The sequence below is a fragment of the Eurosta solidaginis genome, chromosome X (assembly GCF_040869045.1).
Source record: "Eurosta solidaginis isolate ZX-2024a chromosome X, ASM4086904v1, whole genome shotgun sequence".
NCBI lineage: Eukaryota > Metazoa > Arthropoda > Insecta > Diptera > Tephritidae > Eurosta > Eurosta solidaginis.
In genome coordinates, this window is record NC_090324.1 from 190,904,565 (window position 1) to 190,925,645 (window position 21,081).

Sequence of the window (21,081 nt, forward strand, 5' to 3'; positions counted from 1 at the left end):
GGTGAATCACTAAAGGTTATGCCTGCGCATATCTTAATATTTTCATACATTATTTGTATATATGACGTGTTACTTATCATAAGCCTGCTTTTGCAATGGGCAATTACGCCTTAATTTAAAAAACACAAAGGAAAGCACACTGATTTCTCTGTACATTTCGTTAAGCAAAACGAAACCTTAATTATTTGAGCAAATAATTTCTATCTCTATGGTTTGGCTAACTTAACACCAAAACAACAGAAAAATTTAAACAACGATGCCAGTAGATGGTTTAGTACCCAAAATGTCTGATAAGTTTTGCTGATATGAAGCTAAAACATTTGCTTCTACTATGCCGCGCGCCTTACACGGTCATTGCAGTGCATTTAGATATTGCATTTCGGTAAACTGAGCTCCTTTCTCAACGATGTTAGTTAGAATATCATCTGGTTCCTTGCATAGCAACTGTTAAAGGTTTTCCGCCTAATCCAATGCCACTTCATGCAATGCTGTACTATTGCTGAGTGTTTGTTATAATGCTAGCGCATTGCGACACATACGTTGCACTGTCGCCTGATCGATGTGCTCCAAATAGTTAGAGGCTTGAATAAGTATACGTGCGGCCAAGTGTGCTAATCCTTCAAAAATGTACCTCGTTTTGCGTGGATGTAGTGCCGCACTGAAGGCTTCATCCATTTCTGATAAACACTTAGTTAACATTTGCACCTGTCGGTCGGGCTCAAGAATATCATCGTCCTTGGTTCCCATAAAACGGTGGGATTTGTTGGCGGGCTTAGTTCGCAAATAATGGAAACATTGTACGCGTACGTCCAAATGTAACACCAACAGACATGTGTTGGCTAATTCATCGATCTCCAGCTCTAAATTAGTTAATCCTTTAATTGTGCCATCCTTTATTGCTGTCGGATGTGTAGCCGTGCATTCGACCGTTAAGATTTTAAGGCCATTAACTAAAGGCTTGCGTCGTTCGTTCGCGAATTCCGATACGCGCCCAGAAAACCATTCCATACTCTCTTGAAGTACGGCAAGTTCTTTTAGTACACTTATATCAGCTAAAATTTCTTGCGTGTAATACCACCTTAACCCAAGTTACTAGTAAGCATTTCAGCTTCACGTATATTACGTTGTTCCACTTGTAGGGGACTTTCCTCCTCGGAGGCGTCGAAATTGTTACGTTGCAGCTTCTTGCTGTGTTTTACGCGGTGGCTAGACGACTTTAAATCGGTCCAATTGGGAAGTGGTTTTTAAAAACCGACTAATATCTTCATCCTTCAGCCAAGCTACACTGTAAATACGCTTATCCTCAGAGTCAGGCTGCACAACACCTCTATAAGCCGTTTGTGATATCTCGCGATATGTCTTCAATAGCGCGCGTACCATTTTCAATAATTCATCAGAATAGCATGGCAATTCCTGTATGAGCGTTTTGGTCTCTTGCAAACGCCGTTCTACCATGGCAGTGGACTGCAGTAGTGGACGAGAAAAGCCCATTACTTTCACTTCTTCTGGCGTAATAATCATGCGCCAAGCATCCTGATTTTTCGATAGAGATTCGATGGTTAATTGCAAATTACGATAGTGCCCTTTGGAAAGGAACGTATCCTTAATGTAATTACCAATGAAGTCATGTGAACGGCATGGTTGTCCAGGTTTGCACTTATGAATCCTTCAACTTCTCGCATATAGGTCAGAAGTGGCAAATATACCTTCGTAATCACACTTTGATCGGCCTTACAATAAGCACTTTTCCCGGTGCTGTTTCGTATGCGCGAAATTGCCACTGCCACTGCCACTGCCGCCACTTCCCAGTGCTGTGGCTGTCAGATTGTCATCTGTGGAGACATCAGAGGCTTTACGTCGATGCTCTTTTACGGTACCATCCCCAATTGTTTGGCCAGCACTCTGTTGCAGTGGAATGTGATGATTTATCTAATTTGAAGAGCGACTTTTTGGTGCTTGGAACTTTGCGTCGGAGGAAATAAGAATTAATATTATTAGTTGGTTCAGCGAATGCCGACTGTGTAGCGTTATCACCGGAAGCATTTTGTATGTCCAAATAATCGGTTAACAGCAATCGTAACACACACTGTGATCTTGCCTAAAAATCAGTTAAATCGTATAGCTGTGGTCCGACCACAGCAGACCTTTGTCCTACGGACAAATAGTTTTTCAACAACAACGAATGTGTCGTCGCTATAGCTTTAAATTGTTTAACGATGACTTCAAGCAGTGTGAGTAAGGGATTATCGCGTCCATTTGTATTTAAATTGAGCGAAATTAAATGATACGGGGTTTGGCGCACCACTTCCAGCAACGGTGTTTGAATTTGTACACGTAATACCTCAAACGAATCCGGTACTTTACTCAACATCCCAAAACTCGACTATAATGGAAATAAAATAGGTCATACTCAATTCTGGATCAATTAAGTCCGCATTTTCAATCACTTCGGACTTGTCTATATCGAATCCTTGAGTCATTTCCATAAGCGCTTTACGTCCATGTGCATTAGCTTCTGTTCGATCTGTGGGACGGCGGGCATCAATACCCCGCGTAAAACTCGAATTTAAACGGTTCCACTTGCTGCGCTGAAAAGTGGAGAATGCTTCTGCAGCGGAATTTTTTGTATAGCTGCGTTACAAGCTCTTCATGTCTACACTGCAACAAACGTTTGCACGCACCCAGATTTTCCTTTACACCGTGTATACGTTCCCGGCTTGCTGTTATCTCGTTCGATACTTGACTGAATAATGGCAAAACCTGAGTCAGTTGTTGGTCATGGCGTGATACTAACTCATTTAAATGTTGATCGGAACGCTTGTATTCTTTTTCAATTTTGAGTTTTTCTTGTTGTCGCTCCTCCGTAGTCTCACTAAAGCCAAGTGACTTGATGACGTTAAGGAGGAATCCACAGCCCGACTCACCTTTTCCATATTTAACTCCGCGCGGAGGTTTTCTTGTGCTTTGTGTTACCTCATCGCTTGTAAATTTTAATTTATTCAAATCGATATTTAATTTTTGTTCATGCTGTGGCATAAACTGTTGAGACTTTTGTGATTGCTGATAGTAGTGACGCTGATTACTTGAGAAAATTGCTTTGCTGAAACGTCACATATTAGGTTGAAAGTTCGACTGAACATGTTGAATTGTCAACGGTGGTTGTTTTTATTATTGTGTTTGTAGAAGATTTTGTATTGAACAGACTACTTTTATTATTTACAGAATTTGAATTTGACTTTCCCAACATTAAATTCAAGCTAGCCGCTTTACTTTTGATGCTATTATTGCTAAATCGACGCTTTTTCAAAAGTGTCTTATTGAATGTCCCTTTCGTTTTTAATGAATATGAGAATTTCACTGGTATGGATAGTTTTTTAAATACAGGTATTAAATCACCATTGAAAGGTGAAGGAGCGCGTAAAGGCCGACAGTTGTGTTTCTCCCCCTTTTTTAATATTTGAACATGCATTCAAGGCAACTTGATGCTATCGAAAAGTGCTTTTACTACGTCTGTTTTCGATATGGTTGTCAGTTCACTGGTTGAAATTCCACTAGATTTATAAGTTGGGCGGCTCACGACGTAGACTCATTAGTTTGGTCTTTCGTGAAGTGGAAGACAATAGAAAGGATTTTTAATTGGATGCCGCAGATTCTTCTGCCTCATCGCGATTGTAGGGCAAGATTATGAGTTTTACTAAGGGTCGGGTTATCTGGCCTTTCATCGTCATGATATCGACCACTCTGACGCGATCGTCAGGTCCTGGGTGTAATTTGACCACCCGTCCGAGTCTCCATTCATTTGGAGACAAATTATCCTCCTTTATTACGACCAAGTCCCCGATTTTTAGGTTCGTTTTGGGAAATCTCCATTTGTTTCTTTTCTGCAGTTCAGAGAGGTATTCCGATTTCCACCTCTTGCAGAAGGAGTGATGTAGGGATTTTAACTTTTGCCATCGATTTATGATTGAAGCAGAGTTTTCGCTGGCGTCAGGTTCTGGTGGAGATAAGAGGTGTCCTCCTACCAGAAAGTGACCTGGGGTTAGTGGCTCCAGGTCTGATGCATTGTTTGACGCAGGGCTCAATGGTCGGGAGTTGAGGCAGGCTTCGATCCTGCATAGCAAAGTCGCAAACTCCTCAAAGGTGAATTTGCTACTGGACGCGATTTTTGTGAAGTGGCTTTTAAAACTTTTCACTCCCGCCTCACACAGTCCCCCCATGTGAGGAGCTGATGCGGGAATGAAGTGCCACGATAAGGATTGATGGGAGTACTTGGATAGGGTGTTATCGCGAGCATTTTGTAGGAATTCCCTCATTTCCGCTTTAAGTGCTCTAGAAGCCCCGACAAAATTCGTGCCATTGTCGGAAAACATTTTACTAGGGCAGCCTCTCCGCGATACGAACCTCGCAAATGCTGCTAAAAATGATTGGGTGCTGAGGTCGGAGGTGGGTTCCAGGTGAATCGCTTTCGTTGCAAAGCAAAAGAACAAGCACACATACCCCTTCGACACTCGACAACCTCGCCCTCGAAAGTTCTTCATATCGAAGGGTCCCGCAAAATCAACTCCTGCGTTTGTGAATGCCCGTGAGTACGTAGTTCTCTCCTTGGGTAAAATTCCCATTAGCTGGGTTTGAACACGTTTTCGGTAAATCGTGCATTCCTTGCAATTGTGGATTGTCGATTTTATCATATTCTTGACCCGTGGTATCCAATACTGCGTACGGATGAGGCGTAGCATAAGTTGGTTTTCCCCATGGAGTGAGATCCTATGGGTAAACTTTACAATAAGACGCGACAACTGGCAATTATACGGCAAAATGACTGGATGTCGCTCGTTGTACGGGATATCTTCGGAAGCTTTGAGGCGGCCGCCTGCCCTCATAACCCCCCTTTCATCTAAGAATGGGTTCAGTGGTAGTACCTCGCTCTTTGCTCCTATAAGTTTTTTAGACTTTAAAGCTGAATACTCCTCCCCATAATGCCTCTTTTGATAAATAATAGTCAGACGTTGGGTCGTTGCTTTTATTTCGCTTGACGAAATTGAGCAAGACTTCGACTGAAATGAGGCTCTTGTTTTTGGGTTAGTGCTTTGAAAGAATCTCCAGACGTAGGATAGTACTTTCAAAGCTCTCGAGAGGTCAGAAAATCTTGTGAGGATATCAGAGTCGGTATCTACTATTGATGAGTGTACCTGGACCCGCTTTTCTTCTGACGTGGTGGTATATTCTGTTTCTTGGGTAGGCCAATTTGAGCTATCTTCATGAAGCCAAGAAGGGCCCTCCCACCACAGGGCTTTGTTGATAAGATCTTCAGCGGGTATACCTCTACTTGCGAGATCTGCCGGGTTTGATGCTGAGTCGACATGAAGCCAGTTTTCTTTCCCTACTTTGTCGATTATTTTTGTCACCCTATGGGCAACGAAAGTGGACCACGAGCATGGGGGCTTGCGAATCCATGCAAGGACGATTGTCGAATCCGTCCATAGATAGGTGGTAGGGTTGTCAAAATTAAGATTTTTCGCGACTGACTGTACTATTTCTGCTAGCAGGACCGCATCACATAGTTCAAGGCGGGGCAGAGATATAGTCTTCACCGGGGCTACCCGGGTTTTTGCGTAGAGCAGATTTACGAACACATGATTATCAACTTGTACCCTCAGGTATATTGCGGCTGCGTATGCTTTCTCGGAAGCATCGCAGAAGCCATGTAGTTCGCTGCTCGCTACCGGGGAAAACTGTACCCAACGTGGTATACGAATACTTTCAATATGTCTGTAGCTTTCTAAAAAATCATGCCATCTATCTAATATCGCGGGAGACACGGCTTCGTCCCAGCCCGTGCCTTCCAGCCAAATACATTGCATAATGATTTTCGAGGTAATAATAAATGGCCCTAGCCAACCTAGTGGATCAAATAATTTTGCTATAGCAGATAATATTGTTCTCTTTGTGAACACTACTTGGTTATCGATGGGTTTTGCAGAAAAATAGAAATAGTCAGAGTGGGCATTCCACCTGATCCCTAATGCTTTAACCATGCTAGCATCTTCAAAATTTAAAAAATTTTCGTTTAATAAATGCGATCTTGGAATACCTTCCAGTAGTTGGTCGCAATTGGAAGTCCACTTCCTGAGGGAGAAGCCGGCTGATTGTAATGCCGCTTGAATTTCGTCCCTTGCCTTCGTGGCGGTGGCAATGGTGTGTCCGCCCGCTAAAACGTCGTCGACATACATAAACTGTCGTAGGATGTCCGATGCGATGGGATAGGTTTCCTCTACGTTCTCTGCTAGTTGAAGAAGGGTCCTTATGGCCAGGTAGGGCGCGCAGTTTACTCCGAAGGTCACCGTCTTCAATTCGTATAAGCTGATGGGTTCGCTGGTGGATGACCTGAAGACGATGCGTTGATACCTGGTGTCCCTGGGCTCTAGCAATATCTGCCGGTACATCTTTTCGATGTCACTGTTGAATACGTATCGGAACAATCTCCAACGGAGTATGAGAATTGTTAGATCACTCTGAAGGACTGGGCCTGAATGAAGGACATCATTTAAACTGATTCCATTAGCAGTGGGCAGGAGGCGTTAAAAACAACTCTCACTTTAGTGGTGGTGCTTTCTTCCTTAATTACTGCGTGATGGGGTAAAAAATAGGTGTCGCATGTATCTGCCGGAACATGCTCTTCTACTCGTGCCATATGAGCTAATGTTTCATATTCTGATACGACTCGGTTATATTCCGTCTGCAATTCGGGATTTTTGGCTAACCGGGTTTCATTTCTGAAAAATTGTGAGCACGCGCTCTTTAGCGACGGTCCTAATGAGATACCCTTTTTAAAATCCTGCTTAAAGGGCAAAGACACGATATATTTGCCATCCTCATTTCTTTTGGTGGTTTTTTGATACAACTCCTCGCAGTAATTTTCGTCTTTGGTATAAATATGGTTTCTGGGAATGTCTTCCAGCTCCCAAAATGACGCTATTTGTTTGTCCAGCGATACCTCATTAAAAAACGACACACACCTGCCGGCTGGGCTGGCCGTTTCCGTTTGGCCAGTTAATATCCAGCCAAATACTGTTTCCTGCGCAAGGAGGGTGCCTAAAACATTTTTTCGTATACCGCCTAGCATTATCTGTGCGTAAATATCCCCACCCAGAATAAGATCTACTTGTTCATTTACAAAGAACCTCCGATCTGCTAGCACCAAGTCCGGGAAAACTTGGTGTGTCATGGGGTCAATTTGACAGGTTGGCAGATTGCCAGTAAGCTGGGCTAAAACCAATGCCGTAGTGTGTATGCGTACATTCGGGTTTATTGATGACCGCAACTGAATGAAGCATGCCTCTTTCACTTGGGCTGACACGGTGTTGTTTATCCCTGACACTTGTGCATTTAGCTTCCGACTAGGTAGATTTATTCTTCTTTTAAGTCGCTCCGAAATGAACGAGCACTCTGATCCGGAGTCTATTAGGGCGCGGGCCGAAAAGTTTTCGTTGTTATAAAAGATACTGACTTGCGCAGTATCTAATAGAACCCCCTTGCTTGTATTCGCGAAACAGGAATTGAAGTTGGTTGGTTGATTATTTGCCGTGGCAAACTGACGTTCGGCCTGTGCCGAAGTAGATGGTCTTTGATCTAACTGTGTTTGTTGGGTTGTGGTTGGCCTTGCACTCGTGCCCGCACTTTGTTGAATATGCAGGAGTGTATGATGCCTTAGATGGCAAATGCTACAATTAAAGGAGCATGTACATTTGGATACTGTGTGTTTCGCTGAGAGGCAATTCAGATACCCCCTACTGTCTTTTATAAACGCCACTCTGTCTACGACAGAGAGCCGTTGGAAGCTTTGGCATTGTGACAGCTTGTGGTTATTTTTCTTACAGCATCTGCAAGTGTTTCTAGCTACATTTGCTTGGTAGGCGCCTACTTTCTTTTGAGACGAATCATTATTATGTTTGGGTGGTGGTTGTTTGGGAGCTTTGGTACTTTTGCTACCTGTTAATCCCGAGACTGTTTCCAAGGTCTGGAACCTATTCGATAAAAATTTATCCATATCTTCCCATTTTGATATTTCAGTTTTATTCTCTATGGTCTGTTCCCATAAAGCTAGCGTGCTTTCGGGTAGTTTGGTGGAGCATAGATATGTGAATATCGCATCCCAATTGCTTATCTCAATTTGATGAGCTTTTAGAGCTGAGATGCAGTTATTTATTTCCCGCTGAAGTGTTTTAATCGCGATGCCACACTCACTTTCTACGCTTTCAAGATTGAATAATATTTTTAATTGGGTATTGACGAGAATTCGTTTATTCTCATATCTTTCCCCTAAATTCTTCCACGCTGTGTCAAACCCATCGTTTGTGAGGGGGCATTTTTTAACTATATCCCTTGACTCACCCTGCGTTTTTTGGTTGAGGTGAAATAACTTCTCAACTGGAGTGAGGCGCTTATTCCGTATGTATATTGCCGTGAACATGTCACGGAACGTTGGCCAGGAGAGGTAGTCACCTTTGAATACATCCGTATCGCACGGAGGTAGTCGCATGCTGCGTTCTGGATCAGGTGTCCCTTCTCCTTCCTTATCGCGTTTAGTTAGCTTTGCTATTAATTCAGCCATAGTTGAACTGCCGCGTACATATGCGGTATACGTCGCCTGGTATTTCGGCTTGGCCTGCGGTAACACCTTTTTCTCTGCCGTTTCAGAGTACAAGAGATCCTCATAAGCTAACTTTGCCTTTCTCCAGTTATTCTTTAACTCTTCTTGGTGAATGGCTAGAGTATATTTTGTGTGTTCAGCTTGAGGTCTGTCGTTGAATTCAGCCTCAAACTGTACCACCTCGTCAGCTGCTTTAATGAATTTCTCCATATCGTTTAATATTTAGCAGAGAAGAACTATTATGCAGGGCCTAATTAGCAAATTCGAGTTTGATGCTCAGAAGCAAAGGGAAGGGTTTCAATAAACTAACACCACCACTCAAAAACAAATTTTCACGCAAAAGAAAAATTTTGGAATCACCTCTTTATGATCTTTTTAAAATTTATTATAAATAAATATATATGTATATATATGCAATAAAGTGTTATTTTCAGCTCTTCGCCACTGAATACCAGATTTTATGAAAAATAATTATATACGTGTGTGTGATATAAGTATGATAAATATGTGATATAAAAATACAGTGAACAAAAAAATCGAATATAAATGTGAGGATTAAACGACTCGATCCCAATTTATATTGATTTTAAAGAAAAAGAAGATATTGTATTTAAAAGGAAAACACAGTGAGCCTGTATGTGTGACCGGTGTGCAATATAATATGTGAGGTTATGTCTCCTCCGCTAAAATGAATATTGCTGGTGCTAAGTGTTCAAAGAAAAGTTTGCTTGCCACAATTAACGCGTGTAGCTAGAGCCAATAAATGGTCTGTTGCAATATGAGCGTTTGTGTTTGCGCGTTTGAATTTTTAACGAGCAGAAAGCACTGTGTTAGCGAGTTTTTCAATATTCTAAGAACGACCAAATTGGTGTCATAGAAGTTGGACAAGCACCTTTTGTCACGATTAAGCTCAAAATATGTTTAATGATTTATAAACGCGATGGTTGCAAGAACCGAAAGTGCAGTGCAGTGGAACGTTTTAAGGAAAGTTACTAAGATTTTATGCCACTGACTGCTAGCCTTAGGCTGTGTCCAATACCTCTTACCACGGGTGGGGGAGAGTATCGGATAGACAAAAGGCTTTGTAATAACACTGTTTATTCAGTAAATTTCAATCACCGCATGTGATTTATATGAAAAGAAAAAATATTTTTTACACTTTTCGTTTGTGTCACTTTTTTAGCAAATCTTTTATCACCGCATGTGATTTAAATGAAAAAACTTAAACACTTTTTTATTTGTGTCACTTTTAATTTGAGCACATACCTTTTAACCAAACGCTTTGAAGTGATTTGATGAAATTCTTCAGTGATGAGCTGTGAACTCTGACGCTGTACAAATTCCGTTGTTGTCCGGAATGGCTGTGTACTCAACGATTAAAAACGTGATGAATATTGTGGTTTTGGTTAGTGGACTGTATTTCCTCTAGGCTTGCTTCCCTTACTGGCGCTGAAGGACCATGAAAACGTAAGCTGGCGGTTTCCAGATTAGTTTCTCTTTTAATATATGCGGGGACTCTGCGTTCTGGCGGTGTGACGTTTGATGTGGTTTTTAACTTGCGGCTTGAAGACGTTCGAGCGTGCGTAAACTGCTGCGGTTTTAATCCAATTGAAAAAGTTTCCTTTCCACGCATTCCGTTTACCCCCAAAGCTAACAAGCCTTTGGCGGGGTAACTTAACGAAAACGTCACTTTTTATTTTAGTATAGGTGCTAACGGCCGTAACAAATAAGCGGTTTTGTATTAAATTGCATTAGGGTGGCCGGCCCTTAATTTTCCTTTGGGGTTAGCCTGCTGGCCTAAACAATATTTGAATATGGATGACTTCTGTGGTAAATGTAAGGTTTTGGCCGTAATTTATTTATTTTTATTTATTCACTATATTAAAGTCAACACAGAAACAAAGCGGTAGACTACTGGATACAAGATACAGTACAAACAATAAGAAAAAAACAAAAGTTTAAAACAATAAAATTAATTAAGTTAAATTTTAATCACAAATTTTAATATAAATCAAAATTAATATTGAAATAAAAATTGACATCTTATTAAAAATCTTTGAAAAATATCATGCCAGACGTGAGAGTATGGCAACGTGCACACGAGGCAACGCGTCATAGACGCGTACAAGATATTTCATATAGCTACAATTTCTCTACGCCTCAAGATCTGCCACGGATCTACTTTCGAGCGTCGCTACAAAAAGCAAAAAATTATTGAAAAAAATAAAAAATTTAATTTCTTCAGTTATATCCGTCCCCAAAATCAAAGGAAAATAAGTATTAAACGTTGTTTGCATCCCCGTGCCTTTGTAAATTATGAAAGGCAATTTTAAACCACCACGGACTAGAGAAAAGGGTGATTTCTAGTTTCCAACACTTTTTAGCCTTTTAAACGCTTCAACAATGTCTACCCAAGCTGTTGTGGGGTTTAATACTCTCTTTCGCTTTGGTAATATACCTTTCACGCACTTTTATTAACTAAAGTAACATTTTTTAACTAATTACACAAATTTGCATCCAAAAAAATGGATGCAAACATCCTGTTCTTCCTTTTTTTTAAGCGTACCTACACTGAGCGACCAATATTGCTGTACGCTTAGCTACACGAAAATTTCATGTTTTGTCGCTTTTATGCAGCTGACGCCTCGTATGCAGCTCTCCATTCAAATACATGTGTTCGGCATCAGAGCGTACAAATTTCGCCTGCAGCGTCTATGACGCGTAGCCTCGTGTGCACCTTGCCCATTTCCTTACGAATAGCAGCAACCAAATATTCAAAACTAATTCAGTTGTACAGTTCATTATAGCGCGAGCACCAATTGGGAGGAGGGCTAAATTTGGCAAAATTACGCCGGAGAAAGGGTAAATGAAAGAGAACATAGTGTCTCGAAGGAACAGAAAAATTTAGACCTTTTTATGAGACAAATTCCATCTTCGACTGTGGTCGAAAGAGACTTATTCGATCAACAGTAGTGTCATTGTTCGATAAATTCAACCGTTGAAAAGCACATTCCCATCAGCTGTCAAAGAAAATAAAAGCAAAATTATTTATTACTAGCGGCTCGGTCCGTGCTTCGCTACGTATAAAGTGAAATATTAAATCAAACTCATTTATTACAAAAAAAAAGATATTTTATTATTTGCTAGCTATTTTAAAACTTAATCCAAAACATTTGGATAACAATATTTTTTGTTTTTCCATTTTGAGCATGAATAAACAAACGGCTGGGGGTACCGACTCTGGAAAAGGCAACATAAAGTTAAAAAAAAAAAAAATTAAGGCGCGATAACCTCCGAAGAGATCTAAGGCCGAGATTCTCTTCCAATTTGCGTCGTGCTCCTCTTGATTTTCCCTACAAATTGGCCGGACGGGACCTACATGTTTTATGCCGACTCCGAACGGCATCTGCAAGGCAGATGAGTTTTCGCTCAGAGCTTTTCATGGCAGAAATACACCCGGAGCGCCTGCCAAACACTGCCGAGGGGCGACCCCGCTTAGAAAAATTTTCTTCTAATTTAAAAACCTTATTTCTAAAATTTTGATGTTGCTTTGCCCGGGGTGCTAATCCAGGGCATACGGTGTGGTAGGCGGAGCACGCTACCATCACACCACGGTGGCCACATAAAGTTGGTCATGTGAAAAACATGATTCCTCCAAATTCACACCACAAACGTTAAGTGTTTGCCCTTGGGCTTTGTTGATGGACATCGCAAATGATAAACGCACAGGATATTGTAATCGCTTGAATTCAAATGGCATATTCATGTGAGTCACGTATATTCCTACAACAATGATATATTATAATTGGTTGTGTTTACATAAAAGCTGGTACAGGGAGGATTGGAAACGCGTCCTTTCCAACCGTCCGATAAGAGTGGCTCGTTCTGCTGAGCTGCTAGCTTTTGGGTTGACCGGAATCAAATGCATTCCGACAGCATAAATAATAAACTGTGTGATCATGCGTCTTGGAGTAGGGCAGGATTGAGAACACGTCCTTCCAACCTCCCAATGAGATGACTCCAAGACTCTCCCGTTGGGACCACCAGTTCCCGTGCTGATTGGAATCTCATGCATTCCGATACCCCAAACGCTAGAAATCCTATTATTATTAAAATGTATTTATAATTTGTAATAATCTAAGTTTTAGGCTTAAAACGCCGTAATAATAAATAAATAATAATATCAGTTGGAATCATAGGGATACGCGGTATTAAACAAACTTCTCCTTTCGATTTACCAGTTAAGATGGTAACTTCAATCAAAAATAAATTTTTACTGCCAATCTGGTGCCATTACACAGTTTTGGTGGATTAATATTTCGCAATAATATAATCAAAGAACCTACTTACAGATGCAAACAATGCGGTGGCATACCAGCCGGTTCTAATGAATTTAAAAATTCAATTGGATAATTCATTGCCTCATTTTGATTCATAGCACTGTCAATAGATTTATGTGTCGTGACTACACATGGGAGTTTTGCTTGAATTTGAAAATTAATGGCATTGATATGAATGTTCTTCGGTGCTAAAATGACGCTTTCTCTTAACCAATCATGATTTCTGTAATTCTGAAGAATATTTGGAAAAACACATTCAATCAATTCATCTATCGATTTCGTAATTGTACAAAAATTGTTCGGTACAGTGATCAATCCGTTGGTTCTGTCGACTTGTATTTTGCCATCACCAATTTTTAACAATTGTTTTGAAAATTCATGGGCAGCTGGGTACACTTTGAAGGTGAATTCAGTGTCAATTTTTGTACATATCTCCAACGAACTGATGACTTCAAACAGGCATTTATTTCATCAGCAGGTCTTGATCGAGGAATGACAGGCAATGTTTGTCGAAAATCCCCTGAGAGTAATATCAAAGCACCACCAAAAAGCTGTTGATTACCACGTTAATCTTGCATTGTTCGATTAAATGTTTCTAGTAATTTTTTATTCGCCATTGTACACTCATCCCATAAAATAATTTACGTTAATCGCAGAACTTTTGCCATAGCAGAATTTCTTGAAATATTGCAAGTTGGAGTTTCAATCACCTGTAGATTCAATGGCAATTTTAATGCAGAGTGTGCTGTCCGACCACCTTCTAATAATGTAGCAGCAATTCCCGAAGATGCAAGTGCCAATGCAGTTTTCTGTTCCGATCGAATAGTCGATAAAATCAGTGCATCCAAGAAATATAATCCACCTGCATTATTGGAAATGGCTTGCATGATTGTGTCATATACATATTTTTGCTGAATATTCATTTTGGTTATATCCGATTGTACAAATAAACGCAAATCATTAGAATTGAATTCCTGCTCACGTTGCAATTCACGATCAAAGAGATCATGCATCTCACGATTTGGTGCGATCATACCCAATTTTACTAATGTTTTATTTGCAATCGTTAGACACATATCTTCAATTATTATCAAAGCTTTGTTGTACATTTCCAAAGTTGTCAACAAATCAGGATTTCTTGCATGATGACGCATACGAATTAAAATATCTTCTGCAATATAATGTTTATATTTGTTCCATAATTCAAGTGGATTTGCTGGCATACATGTTGATAATATAATGGCAAATAGCATTCGTATTTGTTGAAGATGAGCCGAAATAGATGCATCATAAAGTGTTGAATCCCAATGTGCATCATCCTACAACAAATGCAAAAGTTGGCATGCTTCACGGTATGTTTGACACAAATGACCGTTGACTGTTCTCAATTCTTGAAATGATTTTGGGCCATTCACGTTAACTAATAACAATCTCAAATAAAACACTCAACATTGTTTGGATGTACTGTATATATTCAATATATTGCATCTGTTTGGAAAATTACAGGATGCCCATTAACTGCTGTTCCTTTTTTACGTCTTTGAAATTTTTTCGAAGACACATTCCATGTGTAATACTGAGGCACTTCAGAATATAACAAAGTTATCGCAAATTTATCAGTTTCGCATAATTTTAAAAAAGCTGTTAACGTAGTTGCTGGTGGTTGTGCTGCTCTTTCCAATACTTTTGCTACGTTAAAATAAACACGTTGGCCATTCTCAAGATGTACAGCCAAGTGAACAACCGCAGGATGTCTTTCGTGCATTGGAAACGACATAATCCTCCAGACAGCTTCATTGCTACTAATATAGCGCTCCATTTGATACTGAGTAATTTCATCATTTGTATTATCACCAGCAACACCGAAAATTGCCATATCGCTCCCTTTATTTACATACTTGCAAATATATTTAATGGATTTGACAGAATTACAATATTCCACATTTATATGAGCATTGAATATTTTCGATAATAATGGACAACACGCAACCACCCAACGATTATCAACTTCAACTTCCTGGTTATGCATTCTAATGGTTGCCGTTTTGCCATTATCATTATGTGATCTACGTCGATACAACGGATATCCGCCATTGCCGTTATTCTGTCTGAAGTAAATTGCCTTGGGTATCGTTTCGAACACTTTTCATGAATCATACATGGTGAATTCATATTTAGTTCACCACACGGTCCATGTATCATGTTTTTAACGACAACTTGAAATAACTCAGGATCAGCAGTGTGATCAGGAATTTCAGCTGATATAAGGTTATCGATTTGATCCGGAGTTATTTTATGTACAAGCCAAATTAGTATATGTGCGTGCGGCAATCCCCTTTTCTGCCATTCGATGGAGTACATATGGCAACGCACCTCCCCAAATACATATAATTTCACAATTAAATCCATAAGTTCTTTACATTTTTGCCAAAAAACACGCGCAGTAAAGTCATGACGATCGGTTGTCGACTGTCCTGCAAATAAATTGTTTTTGATGTCATCCCACTGCGGATTACATGTAAATGTAATGAATAGATCCGGTCGACCGTATTTTCGTACATAATATATCGTACCAATATACGAAGATGGCAATATAGTTAAACGTCCGATGTCATTTATATTAGCATCATTCGCTATCGCATCTTACAAATGAATATATTGTTCAGATCTTAATTTTGCTTGGTTGAAACGAATAAAATTAAGACGTTCTGTTTCTATTTTGGCATACATCATCACCATCGTCACCTTTCCAATGCAATATTGGGCATTGTAATGCGTTGTAACTACGATGAAGTTCCGAAATACGTTGCAATTGCTCATTTCTGCGATGAAGTATAATATCACGGGATTGAAACTGATCACCAAGAATTACAATTGCAATCTCATCATTAGAAACCTCATGATTATCAGATGGCATACGATCGCAATTTTGAACAATTGAACTAATGCGTTATGCTGATGGAAAAACCTTTGTAGCTCACAAATAATTTATCGTCTTGTATTCAAAGCAATTGTACAACGTTGATCCAATTCACGTTTTTCATCACCAATAAAATAAATTTGCAAAAATTTATAATCAGCGTCGTGGTATGGCAATAACGACCCAGCTTGATGATAAATTTGGCCCTGAATCTGCAACATGTATGCAATTTTAGGTATATGTTGCATAATAATTTTTAAAACTATAGAATACTTTTATGATTCATATTGATTGGGACAATCCTGTTTAAGTATTTATCTTAAACGTCGGCATAAAATTATCTCTAGTAATGTTAGTAGCACAAAAAGAAGTCATTTGAAATGCCATTGAATTGTATTGTTGAATATGACTCAAAAAGTGCTTCGAATTTTCAGAAGTCCCAAAAATTAATGAAGACGATGGTTTGGGTGGAGTTTCTAATGCTGGAAATCTCACTTTGCCATTAGCACAACACACGCCGGGCGTTTCACTTGGAAATTTAGCCGCATCACAATGTTAACAAATTGCGTTCATTATTCCAATATATCCGTACATACTGTAATCAATCTGACTGTTGTAATTAAAAGCAGCACGCATAATTTCAGTGCATTATGTTCACGCTGCGATGCATTAGCTTGTGCTTGTTCATCTGGAGTCTGTGATCGCCTTTGTAATGCCGCAGCATTTGCATGACGCGTTCGGCGACCTATATTTCCTCGTGTGGGTCGTGGCATTTTTCTTTCAATTATAAAAGAATAAATTAAATTTAAAAAAATTTCTAAATTAATAGTGGTACACCATATGTTTTTTCAAATAAGGAAAAACACATGCATTCAACAGTTCAAAACTTACCGTTTTTTGCTCGGAAATTCGCTTTGCGCTATATTTCTTCTTTTCACAAATTCACACAAACTTCAATAACTATTAAACAAAAACACTATTTGCATTTTTGTGTAATAATTTTCACCGCGGTAATTTCGTAAACTACTGAACGTATTGGGCTGCTTCGTTTATTCTGCTAACGAATGGTGTTGTGGCCAAAGAAAACGCTCCAGCGATGTTTACACTCCAATGTCATTTATCCTCCTAATTTGAATTTTCTTAATGTTAAGAGCCAAAGCTCTGTATACCTATCTATAAAAAATATTCATGTATTTCTCTATGCAAAAAAAATGCACCGTAATATTGTTCGATGTCTTTTCAAAGCGTACTTTGTTTGTTGATCTGCCTGCTACATACATACATGTTGATATAAATATAATGCAAGTAAGTTTGTAGGTGGGAATAATAAGTAAGCTAGTTAAGACGAAAGTACATAAATTTTGAGAGCGAAAGAGCGTAGCTAAGTAGGTAATAAATCGTTTAGTAAATGATTAAACTATTATTGATATATGTATGTTAAGATGAAAACGTATAATCCGCTGGCTAAGTGGGATGAATCTGACCAAACAAATGAGTTTTTGGTGTGTTTTTCAAAATAATTTCACCATACATTGAGCGCTTTTCAGCGCCTTCAGGTAAAAAGATTATATTGTTATGTGATTGAATATACCATTTTAACTGGTTGTAGTACATAAGAAAGCAATCTCTTAACCTGAAAGCGAGTTCCCAGTTGGTCTATATCTCGAGTCCTTAGTTACTCAGCGAAAAGAAAAGCCCTCTTTTCATTAGCATTTATCAACAACTTACAATGGATACTCATGTGGTTCAAACACATCCTAGGGTTATCCGGGTCCACGTTTTGGTCTATATCTCGAGACCCTAGTTACGGAGGGGCAAGAAAAATAATTTATACTATAGCAATCATCAACAGCTCCCATTTGCTACCCATATTGTACAAACACATCCTAAAGTTATCCGGGTCCACGTTTTGGTCTATATCTCGAGACCCTAGTTACGGAGGGGCAAGAAAAATAATTTATACTATAGCAATCATCAACAGCTCCCATTTGCTACCCATATTGTACAAACACATCCTAAAGTTATCCGGGTCCACATTTTTGTCTATATCTCGAGACCCTAGTCACGGAGCGGCATGAAAAGTACTCTATACTATAGCATTCATCAACAGCTTCCATTTGATACCCATATTGTACAAACACATCCTGGGGTCCCCGGGTCCACGTTTTGGCCTATATCTCCAGACCCTGGTATCCGATTCTTAAAATTTCAAAACGCGAACCATCTACTGAATAGTCAGAACAAAGCCTAAACATTTGGTTTGGATAGGTGAGCCCGTTCTTGAGTTATAAAATCACAACGAAAAATGGCATTAATTTTTATATATATAGATGAAGAAAATAACTTAAGTACTGGAACTAGCCAGAAGTATAAAACGCTGAAATTAATTTCAACGCGTAATTGTAGCTTTCTAAACATTGTAACTTTCTAAACATGTTGTCACATGTGCTAAAAACTAAACTTCATAATGGCCATAGAAGCGTTCATGGACTTGCTATCCAGTAAAGATGAATGACTGCAACAATGCACAAGAGCCAAGTCTATTCCAATCATTTTGAAATTGGCAACAATTCTCAGATTTTGCGCTAGGGATTGTCTCAACTGAGCAACGGATACCAGAATGCACTCGGAATTTTTTTCACTTGGTCCTTTCTGCAAGTTCCTTTTGTTATAAACGGATTTTGTCCAATTTTTGGAAGCAGTCTTCCAAGCAGTTCTTTTGTATTCACGATCTTGGACCTATATGTAGGGTTCTTAAGTTATATTGACTCAATTATTTTTATTTAACTTTGTTATTATGTTACTTTGAACTTTGTAATTTTAATCAGCCCAATTATAAATATTCTCTCAGAATTTTGTTCTCGTGGATTTGTTTATTCCCGTGGAAAAATTCCTCAAATTATTTTCTCCTAGGGAGAACAATAATTGGGGAATAGGAATTTCGAATTTTCGAAGTCAATTGAAATTTCGTTGCGCATTTCTTATTTTGTTTAAAAAATTGAAAAGTTTAATTATTGTTGCGAATCTGTTTGAAATTAAGAAATAAAGTATAAACAATGCACAGTATTGCATTTCATATGGACTGAAATGAGTAATGGGATAACACAAATCCGGCGGAGTTGCCTACTTCCATTCAGCAAAGCAATTTTCTGGCAAACAAGTCGAGTTGAATTCGTCTTTCGTCATATGCCAAAATCTATTTAAGCCTTCTTAAAAAATCTTTGCGCAATTTCTGGATGGCTGCATCAAATATACCAAGAGCCCTTCCGTTGCTTATGATATACTTTTCGACTTAAAATAAAGAATATTGTGGTAGAAATAAGTGTTCTTTCTTAAAAGAACCAATCTCCTTTAACTATTTCGATGCATTCCCTTTAATTTAACAAGTGAAAAAACTCCTAAGTAATGGCAGAGAAATCTCCGTCACTCACATTCATAATACCTACTTTTCTCCCATAACCGGTTTCCGCTTTTTCGAACATTATTCAGAATAGGAGGAAAGGGAGAAGGGAAAAAACTCACAAGGAATTTTTATTTAGAATACGAAGAATGGGAGAAGGGAAAAAACCCGCACGGAATTTTTTTTATAATTGGGCTGAATATGTTTTACAATATTTTAATTTTCAATATTGATTTTTTTTTTTTAATTTTCATTATTATTCAATTTTGCATCATGAAAATATAACATTTTCTTTTAAATAATTTTTGTGAGGATGTTAATTTTAATAAAAATAAAGCATCCTACACTATATACGATTAATACAAATAGTTTGAAATTACTATTAGGTAGCAAAAAAGTAGAAGATAAACACAAAAAACATACGTTTCAAACAATTTTCTTCTAATTCGATACAGCGTCGACAACAAATTTCTATTCGCTTCAAAATTAGATACACAACGAAAATTTCGACAGATATTAGATGTCATAATACCGATTTCAAATTCGATTTTCGATGTTCGATAGCCAGTAAAGATCGAAGATCGAAAAATGTTCATAATAGGGGCCTATTATAAATAATCTAATATATTATAAAAATGTTGAATAAAAGAAATGTTAATGGATTTGAATTAAAGAAATGTTTTTTGATATAGCAGTTTCAGTAAAGGGTAAGTAAATTTTCAGAGCAATAAGAGCACCAACAACAACACTAATCACCACAATGTGCCAGCAATCAAATCAGTGGCTGTGGCACTGATATATCCGATGCAACCTCCGATGAAATAGCGGCTGATATAGCAGCCTTATCAATTAACAACGAAAACCAAAACATCAGCATTAGCAGTAGAGAAAGCTGCAGCATTGGAAATAATCTAAATAAAGGGCGGAGAACACTACAGCAATACAATTCCGATACAGAACTGAGTCGTTGCTATGTAAGCGAAACGAGTTCGTTAGCGGGCGGCTACGAGAATCCAACTTTTGCACATTTTGCCACAGCGGTGCCAGGAAAATCGATAGCCGCCTCATCGGGCGTGGATGAACCCAGCCCGATGTTGGCAGCCTTCTTGGTGATAGTCGCTCGCTGATGGCAGTGTCGTCAACGACGGGTGAAGATAGCGTGTCGCATACCTCTGACACAAATCACCAGCAACAGCAATGGGACCATGGCGGCGGTTGTGGAAGTAATGTTGTTGTCATCTATGATCATCAGATACCCATAAGACCGGATATTGATTATCTTAAACAAAATTCCGAAATTGTAGTGTTACGCTCAAAGGATTACCAGTTAGTCTTTGTATGTCACTTGATGTTGGGCATGCGCCAGGCGTGGCATTGTCATCGTTGTCATGTTCGGTACCAACCTCGCCGCCGCACACCGCGACCATAGCGCCTGCAAACAACGACTCTCCTCGTTTCGTGCGTCGAGTGAACAACATTTACAGCTGATCGGTTGCAGAGAGTCGACGAATAGTAGCGGCAGCGAATTATCACTTTCACGCACGCCACATCAGCATATGCAGGTATGCAAAATGATCAAGAAGAGAATAAGGGAGGTAATAGAAAAGTGGTGGAAGGACCGAATGCATACAACAACAGTAATACCATAATTTGTCGTAAAGCAGTGTTGACACCAAATCCAAGCTTAAGTATTTTCAATGGCCAAATGGCGGCAGTTAATTTGTTAGAGGCTAATATCTCCGCAGCGTGTAAGATTAATAGTAAAAGTAGT

At 39.1% G+C, this 21,081-nt stretch overlaps 1 pseudogene; it reads right to left on the minus strand.

Moving 5' to 3' along the window:
* Positions 1–246: 246 nt before the first annotated feature.
* Positions 247–20,737, minus strand: LOC137235342 (exocyst complex component 4-like; annotated as a pseudogene).
* Positions 20,738–21,081: the final 344 nt, after the last annotated feature.